At 41.0% G+C, this 18,335-nt stretch overlaps 1 protein-coding gene across 4 annotated transcripts in view; it reads right to left on the bottom strand.

The window, feature by feature from the left end:
- Positions 1-17,139, bottom strand: part of SYK (spleen associated tyrosine kinase) — a 47,969-nt gene extending 30,830 nt beyond the window's left edge. For 2 of the 4 annotated variants that reach the window (XM_064403568.1, XM_064403571.1), the window contains exon 1: positions 9,710-9,856. The gene's annotated coding sequence lies outside the window, so the exon portion shown is untranslated. Of the gene's footprint in view, positions 1-9,709; positions 9,884-16,590 lie in introns of those variants that run through there. The other 2 variants (XM_064403569.1, XM_064403570.1) reach the window with 2 other exon arrangements.
- Between the last annotated feature and the right edge of the window lie 1,196 nt (positions 17,140-18,335).

The raw sequence follows: 18,335 nt of genomic DNA, 5'->3' as shown, positions 1-18,335 counted from the left end.
CAGTCCTGAAGCAGGCAGAGCTGTTTGTGCCTGCTGCTTAATTCATATTTGATCTATCAGTGCCGATTTGCTGTCCACTGTGTTCGTATCAAAAAACAGTAGCTATATCAAAAAACTGTGCTATGCTGTGAATATCTAAAGGGTTGATGTGGGGAAGAAAAGAAGGAGAGGAACAAAGTCAAATCAACAAGGCTCACACAGTATAGAAAACTAGACAGGGCACAGTCAGTCAAACCACATGCTGTGCAGATCTTCCAGTCTTCTCCCACCATCCTAAATAAGGGAGATATCAAAGTTGCAAAGATATTGCACCTACAAAATAGAGCTTCATGCAGCATATTATTTATTACTCTTGCGATCTGCAACTAAAAGTTACTGGTTTAAGCTCCCATACTAATCTAGTAACATAACTTTCATTTGCTAACTGCAACAAAGAAAAGCTGTAACTGAAGACACATAAGGCAGTCCTTAGTTAGTCGCCACCAAACATATATTCTGTACGCAAAATGACCATTCTGACTGTACCAGACAAAGTTTTCTTCAAATGGAATAGATTCATTCAGTAACCTAATGCAGGGCCAAAGGATTGCAATCAATAATACAATGCCCATTTGGAGGCCAGTTAATAGTATTGTAACCCAGTGTCAGGATTGGGGTCAATGTTATTTCACTGAGGTGGTGGACAGCGGGGAGAGCACAGCCCCAGCAAATTCACAAATAATACAAAACGACACAGTGGCTAAACATCACAGGGCTGTGATACAATTCAAAGGGACCTGGAAAGGCTAAGGAATTCAAATCAAAGTAATTTAATGAAGCTCAACAAAGGGAAACATCCAGCAGAGCAGACTTTGCTCTTTCTGGAGCATTTGCCTTCCTGGCTATGAGGTGTCTCACACCCTTGTGGTGTCACCATGGGTGGAAGGTCTGTGACCAGAATGTTTTCCAGCAGGGTCTGTCTGCCCATGGTTTGTCCAGGGCCCCTGTAGGTGCACACACAAGGCATGCAGGCTCCATCAGAACTCTTGGCTTGGTCTGCCAGCTTTGGCACAGGGGACAGCAGCAGCCTGGGCACTGCACAATGGCAGCCCCTGCCGGTGCTTCCCTTCCCCTGCCCAGCTGCACAGTCCGGCAGGTTTCACTGCGCAGATTTCCTGCAGGAGCCTCTCCTGGGACAGTGCATGCAAGAGTGCCAGTACACTGGTAGCAGGGAACACTCACAGAAAATTTCTCTTTCTTCCTTGACCACTTCCCCCAGGAGTACCTGTGCTAAGCTGGGGGTGACTGGGGGAGGGTATGGGGGCTCAGGGTTGTGGATATACAAGCTCTTCTCCCAAGCCCTCCTGACATCTTGCCAGAGCCTATCACATGCAACATACATATCAGCCTGAGCACTTAGGAGATGTGGAGATCAGGAGCTTCCTCCAACTCTCCATCCCTCCAGTGAGGTGCAGAGATAGGGGCACAGACCAGCTGAGCCCCACATCTCACTGCCCTGTCCCAGGGCTCAGCTGCTGCTTTCAAGCCTTCAAGGAGAGGCAGCAGGAGGCTCTTTCATCATCTCCCCTTTCCCACAGTCCTCTGATGCCCCCGCAACTTTTCTACTCCTAGCACAAAGCAAGCCCCATCACTTTGCATGTCTGTCTTGGCAAGACATGGCACTGGGCACCTAGGAAGGCACAGGGGAGAACAACTGTGCTGCAGACACCCCAGGCAGGGCGGGAGTCCATCTCTTCCTATGCCTGAGATGATGAGAGGAAATGGCCTCCTGTAGTATTGAGGAGGATTAAATTGGATACCAGCAAATATTTCTTCACTGAGAAAGTTATTGGAACAGGCTGCCCAGGGAAGTGTTTAAATCACCTTCCCTGAAGGGAATTGAAGACCTACAGAATGGTGGTTAGGGACATGGCTTTGCAGTGGATTGGGTAGTGATAGGTTTATAGTTGGACTTGATAACCTCAAGGACCTATTCCAACCTAAATATTCCTTTGATTCTATTATTCTGAAAGTCATTACAAATACAGATGTTTTGAATGTTCTAGTTCCTGTTTCCTTCACTCCTGTCTACTTGTTCCTTCACACACACCCATGTCTTTTTTTTTTTTTTTTACTCTAGTATGGACCACACATACTGGAGGTTAGGAGATAAATATATATTATCCAACTTCTAGCAAAATGGTCCTGGAAGGCAGGTTCCAAGTCTTAAATACCACTTTCACGAAAGATTGAAGAAAAAATATTTACTACTAGGTTTTTAGTAAGGAAAGAATTTGGATGCATGACTGATCAACACTGGCTCTTCATCAGCAATGTACAACTTGGAGAAAAGGAAGAAATAATCCCATCATGTGTCTCATGCCAAGAATGGTACTGCACTGCAGTGCCTGCTCAAAACACCTCAGTAATACATACTGAATAAATATCAAAGAGAAAAATATCACCATGCTCTTCATCTGTAGAAATTTATTTTAATGAATGTATTTCATTAAAATTAATTTTTGCCATACTTCTAGTTTCAGATTTAAAAAGATAAAGAACTTTAGAATTAAAATAACAGCTAATAAAATAAAAGTGAGGTGGGGGACAGGATTAGGGGGGTAAACACATCATCTCTGGCTACAAAAACCTTTATGGCTACTGAAATTTAAATTCACTTTGACAAGGATGTGTTTCAGATCAGGCTACTCTCCAAAGTATTGTTTTGTCTCATATTAATCTCAGTATTTTCTGCACAATCTTCAGGATGATTTGCCCAGAAAAAAGTTCTTAAAAGGCAGAGAGGGCCTGGGGAGAAATCCACTAGTTGTAATTTAGATGAAATGACAGTGATGGCACTGGTGAGGGACTCTCTCTTAAATCTTCAGAGTAAGAAAGCCTGCTATATAACAAGTTTCTAAAATATGAAGAATATTTCTCAGTTATAAAAAGAACAGCACCAGGATTCTTATGATCTCTAATATTTCACAAATTATTTATTTATATCTGTTTCCCAAAACAATGGCCTGATTTACTTTTACAAAATAGTTTACTTTTGGCAGTTTTCAGGCCAGGTTTCTCTACCCCACTTTCTAATATGTGAAGAATATTTAATGTTTAGCAACAGTAGGAAATGTTTAAACTGATGTAGCATCTCCTGGGAATGCACAGAGGCAAATAATCATAAAAAACCTCTAGATAATGATTAAAATCTACTTAACAATTTTGGATGAATGTCTGAATTTGGGATGGCTGTTCTCTTTGTTTGGAATTTCGAAATCGTGCCTTCTTTTTTGGGAGTGGGGTCAGTAATGGAATAGAAGAAAATGCTTGAATTCAGAGTTTCCTCCTCCCCTAAGCTTGTCCAGGTGCACAAACAGCGCGTTTTTCAAGCCAGCGCAGTTGCAAACGTGAAGCTGTAAAATGGAAATTAGGCCCCCTAAGGTTGAACGTCGGGCTTTACCCTTACGGGTGCTGAAGGAAGTGTGGCTGGCTACCCAAGAGAGGCGCTTGAGCAAAACAACCATAGAGGGTCTTTAGTGCAACTCTCCCCTTAGTCGTTAAATATGACTTTTAAGGAAGCTACAAATGCATGCAAATATCAGGCTTACCCTACGTGAACGAAAAAACATTGCACAAACACGTAAGAAAATTAGATACCCACTTCCCCTCAGGCAGCTTCCTCATCAAGTCTGCAGTGTACTTCTGACATAGCACACGAGTTTAGTACCTCACACATTTCATGCCTACTAGGAAGCAAAACATTCTCTCAGAACAGATGAACAAAACTAAGGAAAACTCACCTGGAAGGTGTTAGAAAAAAATCTGTGCTAACCACACTGCTACACTAAGCTTAATTCTATTTCAGCTCATATTTAGACAAGGATAAAGGGATAATAATTGCTATATTGAAAAGTTTGCCTAGCAAGGAGTATAATACTACCAAGGTACTGATCTCCATTCTAACATTAAAAAAATACAAATAGGAACACGAATCTTTCTAAAAAGACCAAACAGTAGTGTGGTGGGAGACTCGGGGATTTCTGATTGATTAGTTACTCCTTCATGGGTAAGATGACTGAAATGTGACAGAAGACCAAAAGCTGTGTAGCAGTGAAATAGTGTTACAAAAAATGTTCCTCATTTGAGCAGTTATTTTTTCATCTTTTCTTGTTTTTCAAGGTAGTATTCTGTGATCAGGGTATGAAAATAAAGTAAGGTTTAAAGCAAATGTCTCACATGCATACATACCTACAAGACACAATAGTGCTGAATGATGAAAATATGCTTAGTGAAACAATTTGTTCTAGAACAAGGAGATATTTTAAGCACCGACGGAACTTCAACAGTTCTCTAATTATACACAGGAAAACAATAATAAAAGAATAATATGAATGCATATTTTTCTGAAGTTCTTATTTAATTAGGATTCTTGGAATGAAGGTGTGTACTTCTGAGGAAAGCAGTACAAGTATTTTGAAGATTCTTTTCCACATTTTCAACTTGTGTAACACAGCTGAAAGAAATTCAGTATGCATAGAATTATAAATACACTTGATGGTGACTTGATATACTATATTAAATATTTTGGTAGTTTCAGGATTCAAGGAGAATCTTAAAGGTATACTCAAAATTGATGTACACTTTGAAATAATTAGCACTGAAATATCATAAATTCATTGCTACTACCTCACTTTAAAATAAACTAAATTTAAAGAAGTTTAACAAAGAAAAATTATTTGAATTACTGTTCTATTCTTATTTTTGCACCTTTAAAATAATATTCCAATGTGTGTAGGCAGCTGAACAGTAGTCTTAGTTTGATCATCAGATTACCTCTAAATGCCTCCTTTGCCTTTTTGTATAAAGATTTAATTTCTATCCATACCTTAGGACCGGAGTTTTTATGATCAAATTATGCAGAAACAAAGGAAGAACACAGCAAGTGTCAAAAAGGAAGTCATCAGGGCAGCAAATGCAGCAAAATATAATTTTATCAAGTAATTCTAACAAACTAGAGTTTGATCAGGACACTGAAGTGAACTTACTGACCTACTGAAAAACATTTGAAAAACTGTGTAATTCTACTGGCAACTGGTGATTTTGCAACTTTTGTAGACATCTTCAAACAATGTCCCACTTATTCACTCATTCAGACAATGTCCCACTTCAGTACTACATCACACTGAAGAGGATGTACTGTAGTACTGTCTAAGAGGGAAAAGTGACACTTCCATTTCTTTGGGTTGCTGACCTTCCTCAGGGAAGTGCCCTTGCTGAGTACTGATGCTTAGGGTCCTGTGCCTCAGACTGCACCTACTGTCTCTAATCAGCTTACAGCCTCCAGCAACATTTCCATCCCTCATGTTTGGGCCTCCTTCTGCATGTGTTTCTCCAGCTTCTCCAAGAAAAGTTTTCCTCACACAATCAAACATTCATCTCTGAATTCTGCAGCCTTTTACTGACAATCTAAGACATGATGCTCTGTTTTTTGCCTTATTCTACAGGTGTTAAAACTGCCTTCATCTGCAAAGACTTTCCTGTTATTCCACATATGGTCCTGGCCAGTGCTGATAGATACATGAAGCATGTGTCAGTGTTTAGCAAGTTTCATATTGTTATATGTTCATATTGACAATAATGCAAGGAAGCTCATATTGTCAATTTTTTATTATTTCTTCAACACCAGGCTCTTCCCTTAGCACTTTTATTTAGTAAAAATACTTGTCTCAGGTGTCAAGTTCCATATTTTAATTTAACAGTTTCTTTCTTTCATTTTTGCTTTATTGTGATGCATTCAGGGTGACAATGATGTTTCTGCTAAGGTTTTAAAACATTGAGATGTATTCTTTACCAGAAACATAGCTTAATTAAAATCTGTCTGGGAAAAGCAGGAAATGTGGCAGCTTTGGTCCAGAAGATTTTCTGATGGGGAATTCAAAAGCTGAATCTTACAATATGATCAGTGAGCTTTGGGATTGTCCAATCTGTAACAGGTTCATTTTTTTCACTGTTATTATGAAAGTTAGTGGCCTAGCTAGCCTCTTCCTGAGCTTAGGGAGAAACAGCTTTTGCCCTCATTCATGTAAATCCTCAGCATTTTGGCCATATCGGAACAAATAACTGCCTTCTCAACAGGGGATATTGGTATTTTATCTACTATATTTAGGGTGAACACTATTTATTTCCCCTACTGTATCAAGGAGTCATTTATAAAATGAACTGAAAAGGAATATACAAACACACCTAAAAATATTTTCCTATAGATTTACTTTCTGGAGTCATCTTAACACTGAGGACAGATAGATAGATATTTTCTTCTCCATTGAAACGTGCCAGAAATGCCCTCATTTACTCTAAATTGCATCTGACATTCTGATATCATCAGGCTACTCCAGGCACTCTAGCTACTGAAATATTTCCTGAGGAAAAACTACTTGACCTGTCAACACAATTACTGCCCTATTACAAGGCAAACAGATGCTCAGAAAAAGTACAACAGCATTCATGTTCTATTCAGGGCTTTTCTACAAAAGCTTCTGTACTGAGCTCATGGAGGAGCATTCATCACTAAAAAAGCATTCTTCACTGATGCTAGGAACCTATTGTCTCTCTTATACAATACCTTTCTTTTGGGATTCTCATGTATTTGGTAATCTTTTCACATGCAATAGTTTTCCTCTAATAAGGTTTTTATGCTTTGACCTTTTAAAAAGGTCAGAATGCTACTGCAAAAGACAAAGAAAAAAAAGGCCAGGTGTTTATGGATTAAAATAATTATTTCCCTGGAAGTAAAAAATCCTATGACTTTCACACATATTAAAAATAGAAACAAACAACTAAAAAATTCAAAAGCAAATCAGTTTTTTTCTCCTTATAGAAAATAAAAAACAAGATCACTTACACAAAAATGTAACCATTTTCCTCTACATCTTTACCATGCTCTATCAGTCATTCCCTTACCTCCTCTTCCACTCTTACACTGTCACAAATGCAAACACTGTCTCTCCCTGCATACGTCTCTTGTCAAATCAAGAATTTCAGACTTAAAATGGGTGGCATCATTCGTATGGGGAAGCCTGCTCCCTTTTGGGCAACATACTCTTTGGACTGTGATTGGTCACTATTAAACCACCCTATAAATTACAGAACCACTGAGATGAGGTACATCTGTAGGAAAGTATTTCAGATACTGCGGGCAGACCCCTGTCCAATCTCCTATTTTCCTGCTGTGACAAGATGTGAAAAAACTTCTCTGGGCACAGACAGATCTTCACTAAGACCAGCTGTGGCTCTGTAGTGACTGCAGAATAGTACAGGTATAATTGCATCTTCCAAATGCTGGGGAGGAAGAAAAAAAACCACCTGTGCTGGGGTGCAGTTACAAAAGTCAGGGAGCCCCAGCTACCTCCCTGCAGGAACTACTGAGACATATATAAATGTATATGCATATACACACACACATAAATATGTATGTATGTGTATGTGTGCATATATATGTATTGTTCCTTTATGGTTTCAAACATGTATTTACTTCCCAGAACTACAGTAAAAGGTAAAACACCTTTTCATACCACAGATCCCACTATGAATGTACAGAAGGAGCTGTGAAATTAACTTACACAGGCAGTGAAAACATGTGAAGAGCAAAACAAAAAAATTATCATCTTTCTTCTAAGAAATCACTGAAATCACTAAAAAGAGATTGAACTGCTTAGCCGATGGCCTGCATGTTTTCAAGTTCAAAGTTACAGTGACATTAAGTATGACAGTATAGCATGTTGCCAAGTGGAATACATTTTCATTTTTACAAAGAGTTTTTCAGAGACAGTGATAACAAAACTGTTATGGACAAGATAGTGACAGCACGGTAAAACAAAGACCCCTCTAACCGTTTAACTAAATTTCTGCCCAGCCCCAAATGACTCCAAAATCTTCCTTCAAGATTGTTCTTCCTTCCTTCCATTGTTTTTCACAATACAGAAAGAAGTTGTCAAAGATCTATCAGAGTGTTAGACCAAAAACATGGATTCAAAACATTCCTCTTTTTCCAGGAAGTCAAAACCTGGAATATCTGCCCAATATCCAAGCACACACAAAAACTGCCTTGAGCAGAGAATTGACGATACTTTAAATTTTCATTACCATAAGAACTGAGAAAGGCTGGCTTCATCCAGAAAGATCAGGGTCCAAGTGTGGATGGATCCACAAGCCATAACTTTGTTTTTCCTTCCTTGTGACATTTTTAGCAAATTTGCTAGTAAGCAAGACATCTCAGAACTAAAGCATAATGAATTCTAGAAGGAAGTTACTACAATCAAACAGAAGGTGAATGAAGAGCTTCATCCATTAAAATAAACAACCCAGGAGAAATTCAACATTATTACAGCAGTCTCAAGGTTTTGTAGCCTTACAGGACTAAGACAAAATACCACATTTCACTCAAAGTTTCAGATAAAGACTACTGCGGTCTTAGTCAGCAGACCCACAAGATAGGTTTATTTTACATTCCAGTAAGTGTCTTCATTTAACTTTTTTAAAACCAGTAATTGTTGCAGGCTGGCATTTCCAAAGCTATTATGCAGGTATGAACTCCCCTTCTTTGTGTAGGTCTATCTCTACTTAGTTCCAAGTCTAGAAGCTACAGATATATAAATGATCTCAGTTTCTCAGCCATGAATATTAGTCTTCACTTACTGTTAAGCAAGAACCCATTGGACCCCATTATACTTCATTCCTTATGTGAAATTTATTGGTCCATCTTTAGAATTGCTAAAACCTTTGCCGAACAGATGCCTCAATGGACTTTGCCCATGAGTCAGAGTGGCAAAATTAGCCAAAATTATGTTCCTCTTTCAGACCAAGGTTGTCATCTGAAACAGTCTGAAGTACCCTGCTTTATACATAAAGCACAGCAATTATTGCAGGAACAAAATCAACTTGCCTTTCATACTCCTAGAATGGGCAAGCTTTTATAAAACTGGCCAAACCTTCTCAGTGCCACTTTCTAGAGTCTGTAAAAACCGTATTTTATTTTATAATAATACTACCTTATTTTTTGAAAAGCTTCTCCTAAGAGCACAGACCAGGTAAATGGTCTGCTATAGACAACTGTAAGCATCATCTCTTAGTGGAAATTGCACTCACAAAGAATTGATACCCACAGAGGTATGGAAAAAAAAGCCAAGCATTTCTGTTTTTTGAAAGGAAGATATGACACTAGCACACACAGCCAGGCTGACAACATAAAGGATCTCCTTCTTCAAAGCTATTTAATAATTAGAAATATAGAAGCCCAGCGCTATTCAGGTTAGAAGGCACCTTAAAGGTCACTTACTTCCAAGCTCCCTGCACAGAAACACCTTTCACCAGACCAAGTTGCTCAGAACCCCATCCAATATGGCCTTGAACACTGCCAGGGATGGGACACTTACAAGTTCTCTGGGCAACCAGTTCAAGTGCCTCAACACTCCCCCAGTAAAGCATTTTTAATTTAACAGCATTTTTGTTAGGAAAGGAATGTTTCTCTTAAAAAATACTATCATCCAACAATTGCACCAGCTCTTCCTGACTATGTTTTATGAGGACACAGATATCACGAAAGGCACAATGCTTTGCAAAAGAGACTCTTCACAACAATTAGCGCATCAGCCATCCAGAAAAGATTAAGTCTGTATCTCTCCCCATATCAACCTTTATCATCAGAACAAGCAGCACAGGTAAAACTTACTTCTCATTGGTATAAAGATGGAATAGCCTCTTAACAGGCAGGACTTACTTTAGCCAGCAAACAAACTGAAACCTAACCTCTCCTCTCACATAAAATATAGAACGCTCCAGAAAAGCCCATTAGCAACCTGTGAACCAACTAAATACTCTTGACAAGGCAAATTTATCACTCTGGGCAGAAAGAGGATGCACCTGGCCTCAGTGTGTTCTGGGCCAATAGGCAGTGTTTCCCTATCTCTTACATGACAAACTGCCAGGCTAGAAAAAAACAGCTCATAGTCAGGCCTCTTTTTTCATGGTGTGTTGTTCCCCACACAGCATCAACAGCTACATCTCTAGATGGTCCACTGGTAATTGTCACTATGGATGGTTGCTATGTCAGGATAACAAAAAGCCACCTCCATTTGATGAAACTTGTCTCTTGAAAGCTGGAGGCAACTGGATTTTACACTATCAAAAAATCACGGCCTCAACACACTGCTGCTTCCAAGTGAACACAGCTCTGCATCCTTTTCAGAGAGCATGTTCCAGTGGGTTTGAGTTTACTCATCCCATACTGGGGGGTTTCCCCTGCACTTTTGTGCACAGAAGTACCTGCAGAGCAGATCTTTGATGCATTTATTGGATGATGACTGTCACAGAGTTATTCCCTGCACCTGAGCCAGCAGATTTCTTGCCAATTGCACCTGATAACTGAGGACAGAAAAGTTACTCAAAGCCTCCCTTAATGACCACTTCAATTCTGGGGTGTCAGAACTGTTCAGAGCAGTCCTCTCCAACTTGATACTTATCTTAAGAAAGTGATCATTTTCACTTCACAGCAGCAAGACTCTTTCTGATTCAAAAGATAGCTAATCTAGTTACCTGACTTGGAAAAATAATCTTTACTTAAACATCTTGCTTTCTTTACTAACTCTTGAGCAAACAGTGGAATTCATATGAATTCTATGAAATGCAGCAGTGAGATTTATAACTTTAGGCCAATTGACAATAATAGTGCTGCTTCCTTTGCTCAACATTCCACATATTCCAGATATTGAGCAACTGGTTTTAACAAAGTGTCCCTGCCCATGGTAGTGCAGTTGGAGAGAAATTATCGTTAAGGTCCCTTCCAATCCAAACCTTCCTGTGGTTCTATGATATCAAAGACTATTACCTTAACAAAATTTTAGGTTTGTGGTTTTTTGCACAGATTCATCTTATTGATTCAAGTTATCAAATTTGGTCTCTTTCCCAGAGTAGGAACCAGTGTAATAAGTAGTTGCTTACCCATAAGCAACTGCTTATTACACACATACCAGCTTCCTTTTCAGTGTTCTCTCCAAACAAAATAACTAAAATATTTTTTTTCAGTTGAAACTTTTCTGTAATGCACTTTACAAGAATTTTAAGGGGGAAGGATTGTCTTTATGGAATATTTCTAACCTCAGGTTTTGAATCTAGATGAAGAAAATCAACATTTCAGGCAACCCTATCAAAAAATCAATAAATCAATTTTGTAAAACACATTTAGATATTGTTTTAAACTGAGCCAATCTTGAAACTGATACTAGAACTTTTAAAAGCGGAACTACACACTCAGTGGTCAGCAGCAACACACATTTTAGCATTTAGATCTAGCATACCATACAGTCACTAAAGCCCGTTCTCAGTCACACAGGCTTTAGTTAAGACACATACTATTTCTGTATGTTCTGAATCCTATTTCTTCTACGGTCTTAGAAGTTTTATGGTTTCTTCCTCTTCCCCCCCCCCCCCCCCCCCCCATTCATTTACTTAGTTATTTTATAAAAACAAGGGGGAAATAAGAGAATGTCTCTCCATGAGGGCAGGGATGGGCTGTGGCTGATGCATGAAATGGTGACACCTTACTCATTTTACTGAATCTGTTCTTTAAGGTAAGGATTTATGACATTAAAGTATTTGAGCCATTGCGCGATTCCTTGATACATATCCTACTCTAACACTTCCTGAATGTATTTTCTCTGGTTGCCTCCAATCACGACTTTGTTTCCTGTCAATTTCAGCTCCACCCCTGGCCTAGATATTGTCTCAGGGATTTACATGGCTGGACTTACATACTATCATGCCAAAACTTCTGCTTCTTTATCAAAGGTTTTAGCACCTCATATATTACTTCTGCTCAGTGTCAGTGCTGAAAAATTCCTTCTGCTGCCTCTTTCCATTTCTAAAGAAGGCAAAGTTGGAATTTTTACTGGACTTTTTTTTTCCACTTAAGCACCTGGAAATCCATATCTGTTTGGAGGAATGCTATCTCAAAGCAAATAAGGAGAGATGACCGAGTAGACCTAGCTGGTCAACCAATGTACTCTAACATCAGTTTACTACACACTGAGTGCTAGTGAATCTGGACAAACTAACTGTAATCATACTCCTGTATGCTGGTGATTTAGGTTCTAATACATGCAAATTTTAAATTATTTGCTCTGGTACCTGGTAGAAAGGGAAGCTTTCAGCATTTTACATATCATAGAATAATAGGGTAGCTTGTGTTGGAAGTACCTTAAAGATCATCTAGCTTCAATCCCCCTGTCATGGGCAGAAACACCTTTCACTGGACCAGGTTTTCTCAGAGCCCCACCCTGGGGGGCCAGCCCCAGCCTGGCCTTGAACACTTACAGAGATAGTGTACCCACAATTTCCCTGGGCAAACTGTTCCAGTGCCTCACCATGCTCACAGTAAAGAATTTCTTCTTAATATGTAATCTAAACCAATTCAGTTTTAAGCCATTCTACCTTGTCCTGTCACTACATTCTCTTATGTCTCAGGTACTGCAAGGCTGCAATTAGGTAGGAATGCTTCTCTTTTCCAGGCTGAGCATTCCCAACATTCTCAGCCTTTCCTCACAGGAAAGGTGGTTCATCCCTCCAATCACCTTGGAGGGTGATCCTCTGGACTCACTCCCACAGCTCCATGTCCTCCCTGTGCTGGGAACCCAGAGCTGGGTGCAGGGTTCCAGGTGGGCTCTCAGCAGAGCAGAGCAGAGGGGCAGAATCCCCTCCCTCCCCTGCTGCCCACGCTGCTTTGGATGCAGCTCAGGAAACGTTTGGCTTTCTGGGCTGGGAGTGCCCATGGCTGGGTCATGTCCAGCCTCTCAGCCACCAGCACCCCCAAGTCCTCCCCAGGGCTGCTCTCCATCTGCTCATCCCCAGCCTGTGCTGGTACTGGGGTTCGCCTCAACCCAGGAGCAGCACCTTGAACCTGGTCTTGTTAAACCTTCTCCTGTTGGCATGACCTCATTTCTTGAGCTTATCCAGGTCCTTCTGAACAGTATCCCATCTTTCAGGTGTGTCAACTGCACCTCTCAGCTTAGTGTTACCTAAAAAATTATTAAGCATGCACTTGATCCCTTTGTCTGTTATTAATGAAGGTATTAAATAACACTGGTCCCAATATAGATATACTGAAGTCACTTTATAACATTAGGATACCTGTGTGTCTCAAAAGTATTTTCACTTTTTCTTTCATTTTTAGAAGACTCACTCCTAAGAAGTATCGTTAATCACTGTATGTAAGAGAAGTTATAACCTAATTTCAAATTTGGAATGCATACACAAACTACAAAAGTGTATTTAATTTCTTTGAGACAGGCAATATTTCTGTGTCAAACACAATATTTATTTACTAATTATAAAAAAAATTTCAGGATTTTCTGTAGAAAATTCTTTTTGGTTCAGGGGCATACAGACTCCTTCGCACTTCTCCCATTTGCAACACTGATGTTTTCCAATCACCCCAACATGCAATGAAGAAGTCGGTAGGAAATGTTTTCCTTTGCTTAACTTCTGCTTAACTGCATGCCTTCACTTACCCTGTGTCATGAAATTAAAAGGTAAACAGTATCAGCTATGTACCCTTGCTGCTAGAACCTTAAAATACTATGCAAATACTAAGCTAGAGCTTTGTGATCAAATTATTTTACCATGCCTCAAATAAATATTAATAACTGTGTATTGTACTATCCTACACCATACAAAAGATTAGGGAAGGACACTGCAAAGCCCAAGGTTTCTTTTTCTCATGAGAGTGGTTGAAAGGCTTAAATCCAACTGCAGAAATTAATAATGTTTTTTCTGTAAAAGCCGTACAGATATTAAGAACCCTTTTTTGTAAAAACATTTATAGAAATACCAGCTGAGACATCTAGGGAGCTGTCCTCTCCTCCTCCATCAAAATTCTCTTTTGTCAAATGCATGGAAAACTGCTGTCAAACTGAATTACAAAACTGTTTCCCTACAATGAGTCAGTATTTTACTTTTTCTTACATTAGAAATTAAGAAGATGATACTGTAAATCCTTGCAAGACGAGAAGTTTTCATTTTTATGACTAAATCTTACTACTGAAACCCACAAACACCTGCAAGTACACCTTCAGCTTCATAACAGATACCTGGAAGGGTACGAGCACTTTTGCCCCAGTGAAGCAACTCACTAAAGCATAGGTTTACATTCAAGCAAAAAAGAGGTAGTTTTTAGAAACAGCTAGCAGTTTATTTCAAGCACAACATAACAGAGAATACTCATTTGGGATGATTTTTCTGTGACTATTACTCACATTTATAGATAACTCTTGTATTCCTTGTGATTACGATATAAACCCTGACAAATTCCCCTTTTCAGCTGTGCTATTCTGGAGCTAAATACAGGTAACTGAAGGCAGATTCTGGCACACTCTGTGTAATGTGTACACAACAGATCTTGGGGTATTGACCCTAAAGTGAAAAAGGATAAACACTGCCTAGAATTTTCAGTAGATTCAGATGCAAACAGATTTATTACACTTATATTATTCAAATCAGAAATGGCATTGGAGTTATTGTTTTCTGCTAAATATTCCATCTTGAAAAAGGAAGAAAAAAATAAGTGTAATTTGCAAAAAAAGGAGAAAATTATCATCAAGAGACTGCAACTTCTGAACATAACATACATTTCAGAAGTGATTTCTCTCACTTCCAATACTTCTGTCCTAACAGATCCAGAAGTAAAGATGGGAGACTAAGAAAATTATTGTAGATTTTTTTTTTTTATTTTTGGGCCATTGGTATCTTCAAAGGTGCTTAAGACAAGCTTATAATTTCACCATCAGTCTTCTAAACTGCTATTTTGTGCTCAACATAAACCGCTACCTAATTCTAAAAATAAATTTGTTTTTGGTCTTCCTGTGGCTTTGGATCTAATTCTGCTCTTCTATTGAATTGCAACAATGTGCAAAAGGGAAAGCTGCACAGTTCACCCTTGCTTTGACAGCGTGCTGATATTTTTTAACTGAAAAAAACCCTGAACATATCAACTGTATTTACCATGGTATTTTGTGGTGATTTTAAGTGATTGTGAAAACCAAAAGAATTACATACTTTTATCTATTTCAGCCATTTTTTTACAAGAAATTTCTTGTAAATTTCTGATTTCAAACTCTTTCGTTAAAACCCTGAACATGTCAACTGTATTTATCATGGTATTTTGTGGTGATTTTAAGTGATTGCGAAAACCAAAAGAATTATATACTTTTACCTATTTCAGCCATTTTTTACAAGAAATTTCTTGTAAATTTCTGATTTCAAACTCTTTAGTTAAAACATACATATCTATGACTACAATCTTTCTCCCTCACAAGATCACTGTCACAAAATAAAGAACATTCAAACTTCCTTATTTATCTCTCAATGCTCAACAGAGGGATGAAGAAAAAAAAAAAAAAAGAAGTCACAGTTCCTCTACAGGACTGCCTCAATCTACACTGCTACACTGTATGGCCTCCAAGCCTGTAGAAATACAGAGCTTTGCATGCTGAAACTACACGCATCCAGTGGATGGCTGTGTCCATGGATTACTCCATGGATTCAACCCAAGGACGCAGGAGATCTATGCTTCTGTGGATAAAAAGAGCAAGAAAGAAACCTAACGGAAAAGAACAATAAAAAATCCTATAAACTGGTAATGCCCCAAAGAAGAATAATTTCGTTTTAAATTCACCTTAAATAATTGTTTTACAATATATCATGTAACTTGACCAGACTGGGACTCTCCACTCTTCTAATAGATTGTTTCATCTGACAAAAGTCTTGTTTTACTTTGTCCAAGAAAACATCACATAACATCACTTCAAACTAATCTAGACAGCTACAACATAAAGTGCATGCAGTGCTAACAAAGATAACTGAATAATGCTGTCAAAACACAAAAGTAAGAGAAATTTCTCTGACACCAGGCTTGTGGAATCGACTACCAGTGATACAACACAGTTGTTTTCTTGGAAACAAAATAGGGAAGTTTGGTAAGAGAACGCACTTTAAAATAAAGTTTTTTGTTTTAGTCATAAATCTTTCACAGGCTATGCACCATTCAGACAGCAGACTACTTTTGTGCACACTTGGCTCTCTTTAAAACGTGCCACCGCGGTTATGTCTCGCAGCAAAGCAAAACCAATTTTCTTTTGCACCTAAGCTTTAGATTTAAATTCCTGAGACGCTGGGCTAGTGGTATTTATTTTCGAAGCACCGCAGTACAGCAAGGTTTCAGGCTGGTGGTGCGCTCCCACCCCGACAGGAGTGCTCATCTCTGCCGCCGCTCCTTCTCCCGTGTCCCAGGTGCTCCAGCCTCCCTCCCACCCGCTGCTGAGCGCTCGGGCTCTCCTGTCAGCCGGTGTCCGCGACACCCCCAACCCCGCACCGGGGGCAGCAGCGCCGCCCGCTCCTGTGGCCCCGGCCCCGCCCCGGCCCCATTCCTATTCCTATTCCCGGCCCCGGCCCCGGCCCCGGCCCCGTTCCCATTCCCGGCCGCGGCCCCGGCGGGGCAGGGCCGGTGCCGCCGGGCCGGTCGCGCTCCGGCTCCCTGTGCCGGCGGCCGGGGCCGCTGCTCACCGCTGCCTCGGGGTCACTCTGCTCCGCGCCGCCGCCTCCTTCCGGCAGGCAGCCCTCGGGCGGGCGGCTCTGGCGTGCCGAGCCGTGCCGGGCTGCGGCCGGACCGGGGCCGGACCTTCTCTTAGCGCCGCCGGATCCGCCGCTTCCTCGTTTTCGCTCGCAGCCGCGGCCACTTCCTCAGCGCGGTGTGGGCGAGCGCTCCCTCCTCTCCAGGGGGCGCGGCCGCCGTCCCCCCGGACCCCTCTTTCGGCCGGAGAGAGGCCCGGGCACCGCTGCAGCCCCCGGGCCCGCCGGCGTCGCTTCTCCGCGGGCGAGGGGCCGTCCGTGTGGTGCGGAGCCCGCGGCACGGCTGCTCGGCACCCGTGACGTGGGCCCCCCGGTGCCGCCTGACGGGGCTGTCCCTGCGACCCCTGGTGCCGGGTCTCCCCGGGAGCCCGGCTTGGGCTCCCTGTAGCGCCCGGGTCGCCTCGCGGGCATCTGGCTGTGGAAGATGGACGTGTCTTTGGTCAGCACCATGCTGGGGACTGAGGATCGAAGTGTGTCAATTGCGGCTTCTGGAAAGGGAAAAAACGAATGTGTGCATATTGGTGCATATGCCAATTGAGAATTGGTGCATTCTGGAATATTGAAGTTCTTTGGTGCTTTGTGTGCACTTCACGGAGGAAAGGAGTCCGAGGGGGTTTCCTTTTGGAGCAGCAAAGGGGCCTGCCATAGCACAGTATCACTGTTGCTGCTGTATTTCACACAAACATTTCTCCCATGTTTCGATCAAACATTTGTAGCAACTCCCGGTGTGAAGGAGACTCCAGTGTCCCAGACGCTTAGCTTGAAGGAAAGTCCCTCTTCAAGGCCTCCTCAGCACCCTGTGTGACGGAATTAATTCCTGTGGAAGCTGAGACCACACAGCCAAAAAGTGCCGCTGTTCTTCGCCTGTGACTGCCCAGGGACGAACCGCTCCTGATGCCGGTCACTCAGGACTGGCTGGCACAAGGGACCTTGGGTGAGGCCAGAGTGGGCAGGTCTCCTTCAGCGGTGACTGTGCTGCATGACACAGTGTGGTGTCCCGTGATGGGCAGTCCTTGCAACAGGAAAAATCCACTTCCTTCTTCCCCATAATAAATTGGTGTTGGCACTATTGTGGGATACAGGCATTATTTTCCGTCAAAACACTGTCTCTCTTTCCTTATTGCAAAATGGACTGTACATCTGATGTTCAATAGAGCTGCCAAAGTACAAACCTCTCATATTTCATGCCATTTTAAAAGGTCTCTGGTTTTGGTTTGTTTCAGTGAGACTTTTGGCAATTGCTGTAATGGCAGTGCATTTCTTATTGGCACTGTCTGCATGTTAGAAAAAAGAGAATAACTTGGATAATCCAATTCTTAGACCTGTGTTCATGACATTGTTCTTTTCCTATCAATATCCAAGTGTGAGCAGATCTGCAGGGAAAGCTTTTGGAAAGTCATTATTGTACTATGAACTGTTTTTTAAGGGGAAGTCTTACCTTAAATTGGTGAAAAAAATCACCACTACTGCATAAGCAATTGTACTGGACTTTGCTGGGAAGGAATTAACTTTCATTACAGCAGCCAATGTGGTGCTGTACCTTTGATTTTGGCTAAAAGAGTATTGATACCACACTAATAATTTGTCTATTCCTGTATACTACTTACACAATGTCAATGCTTTCTCCACTTTTCACTTTACCCCTGTTTCCAGTGTGTAAGCTAGAAGTTGGGAAGGGA

Source organism: Passer domesticus, chromosome Z (genome assembly GCF_036417665.1).
Source record: "Passer domesticus isolate bPasDom1 chromosome Z, bPasDom1.hap1, whole genome shotgun sequence".
Lineage (NCBI taxonomy): Eukaryota > Metazoa > Chordata > Aves > Passeriformes > Passeridae > Passer > Passer domesticus.
This window is presented reverse-complemented; position numbering and strand designations above follow the sequence as displayed.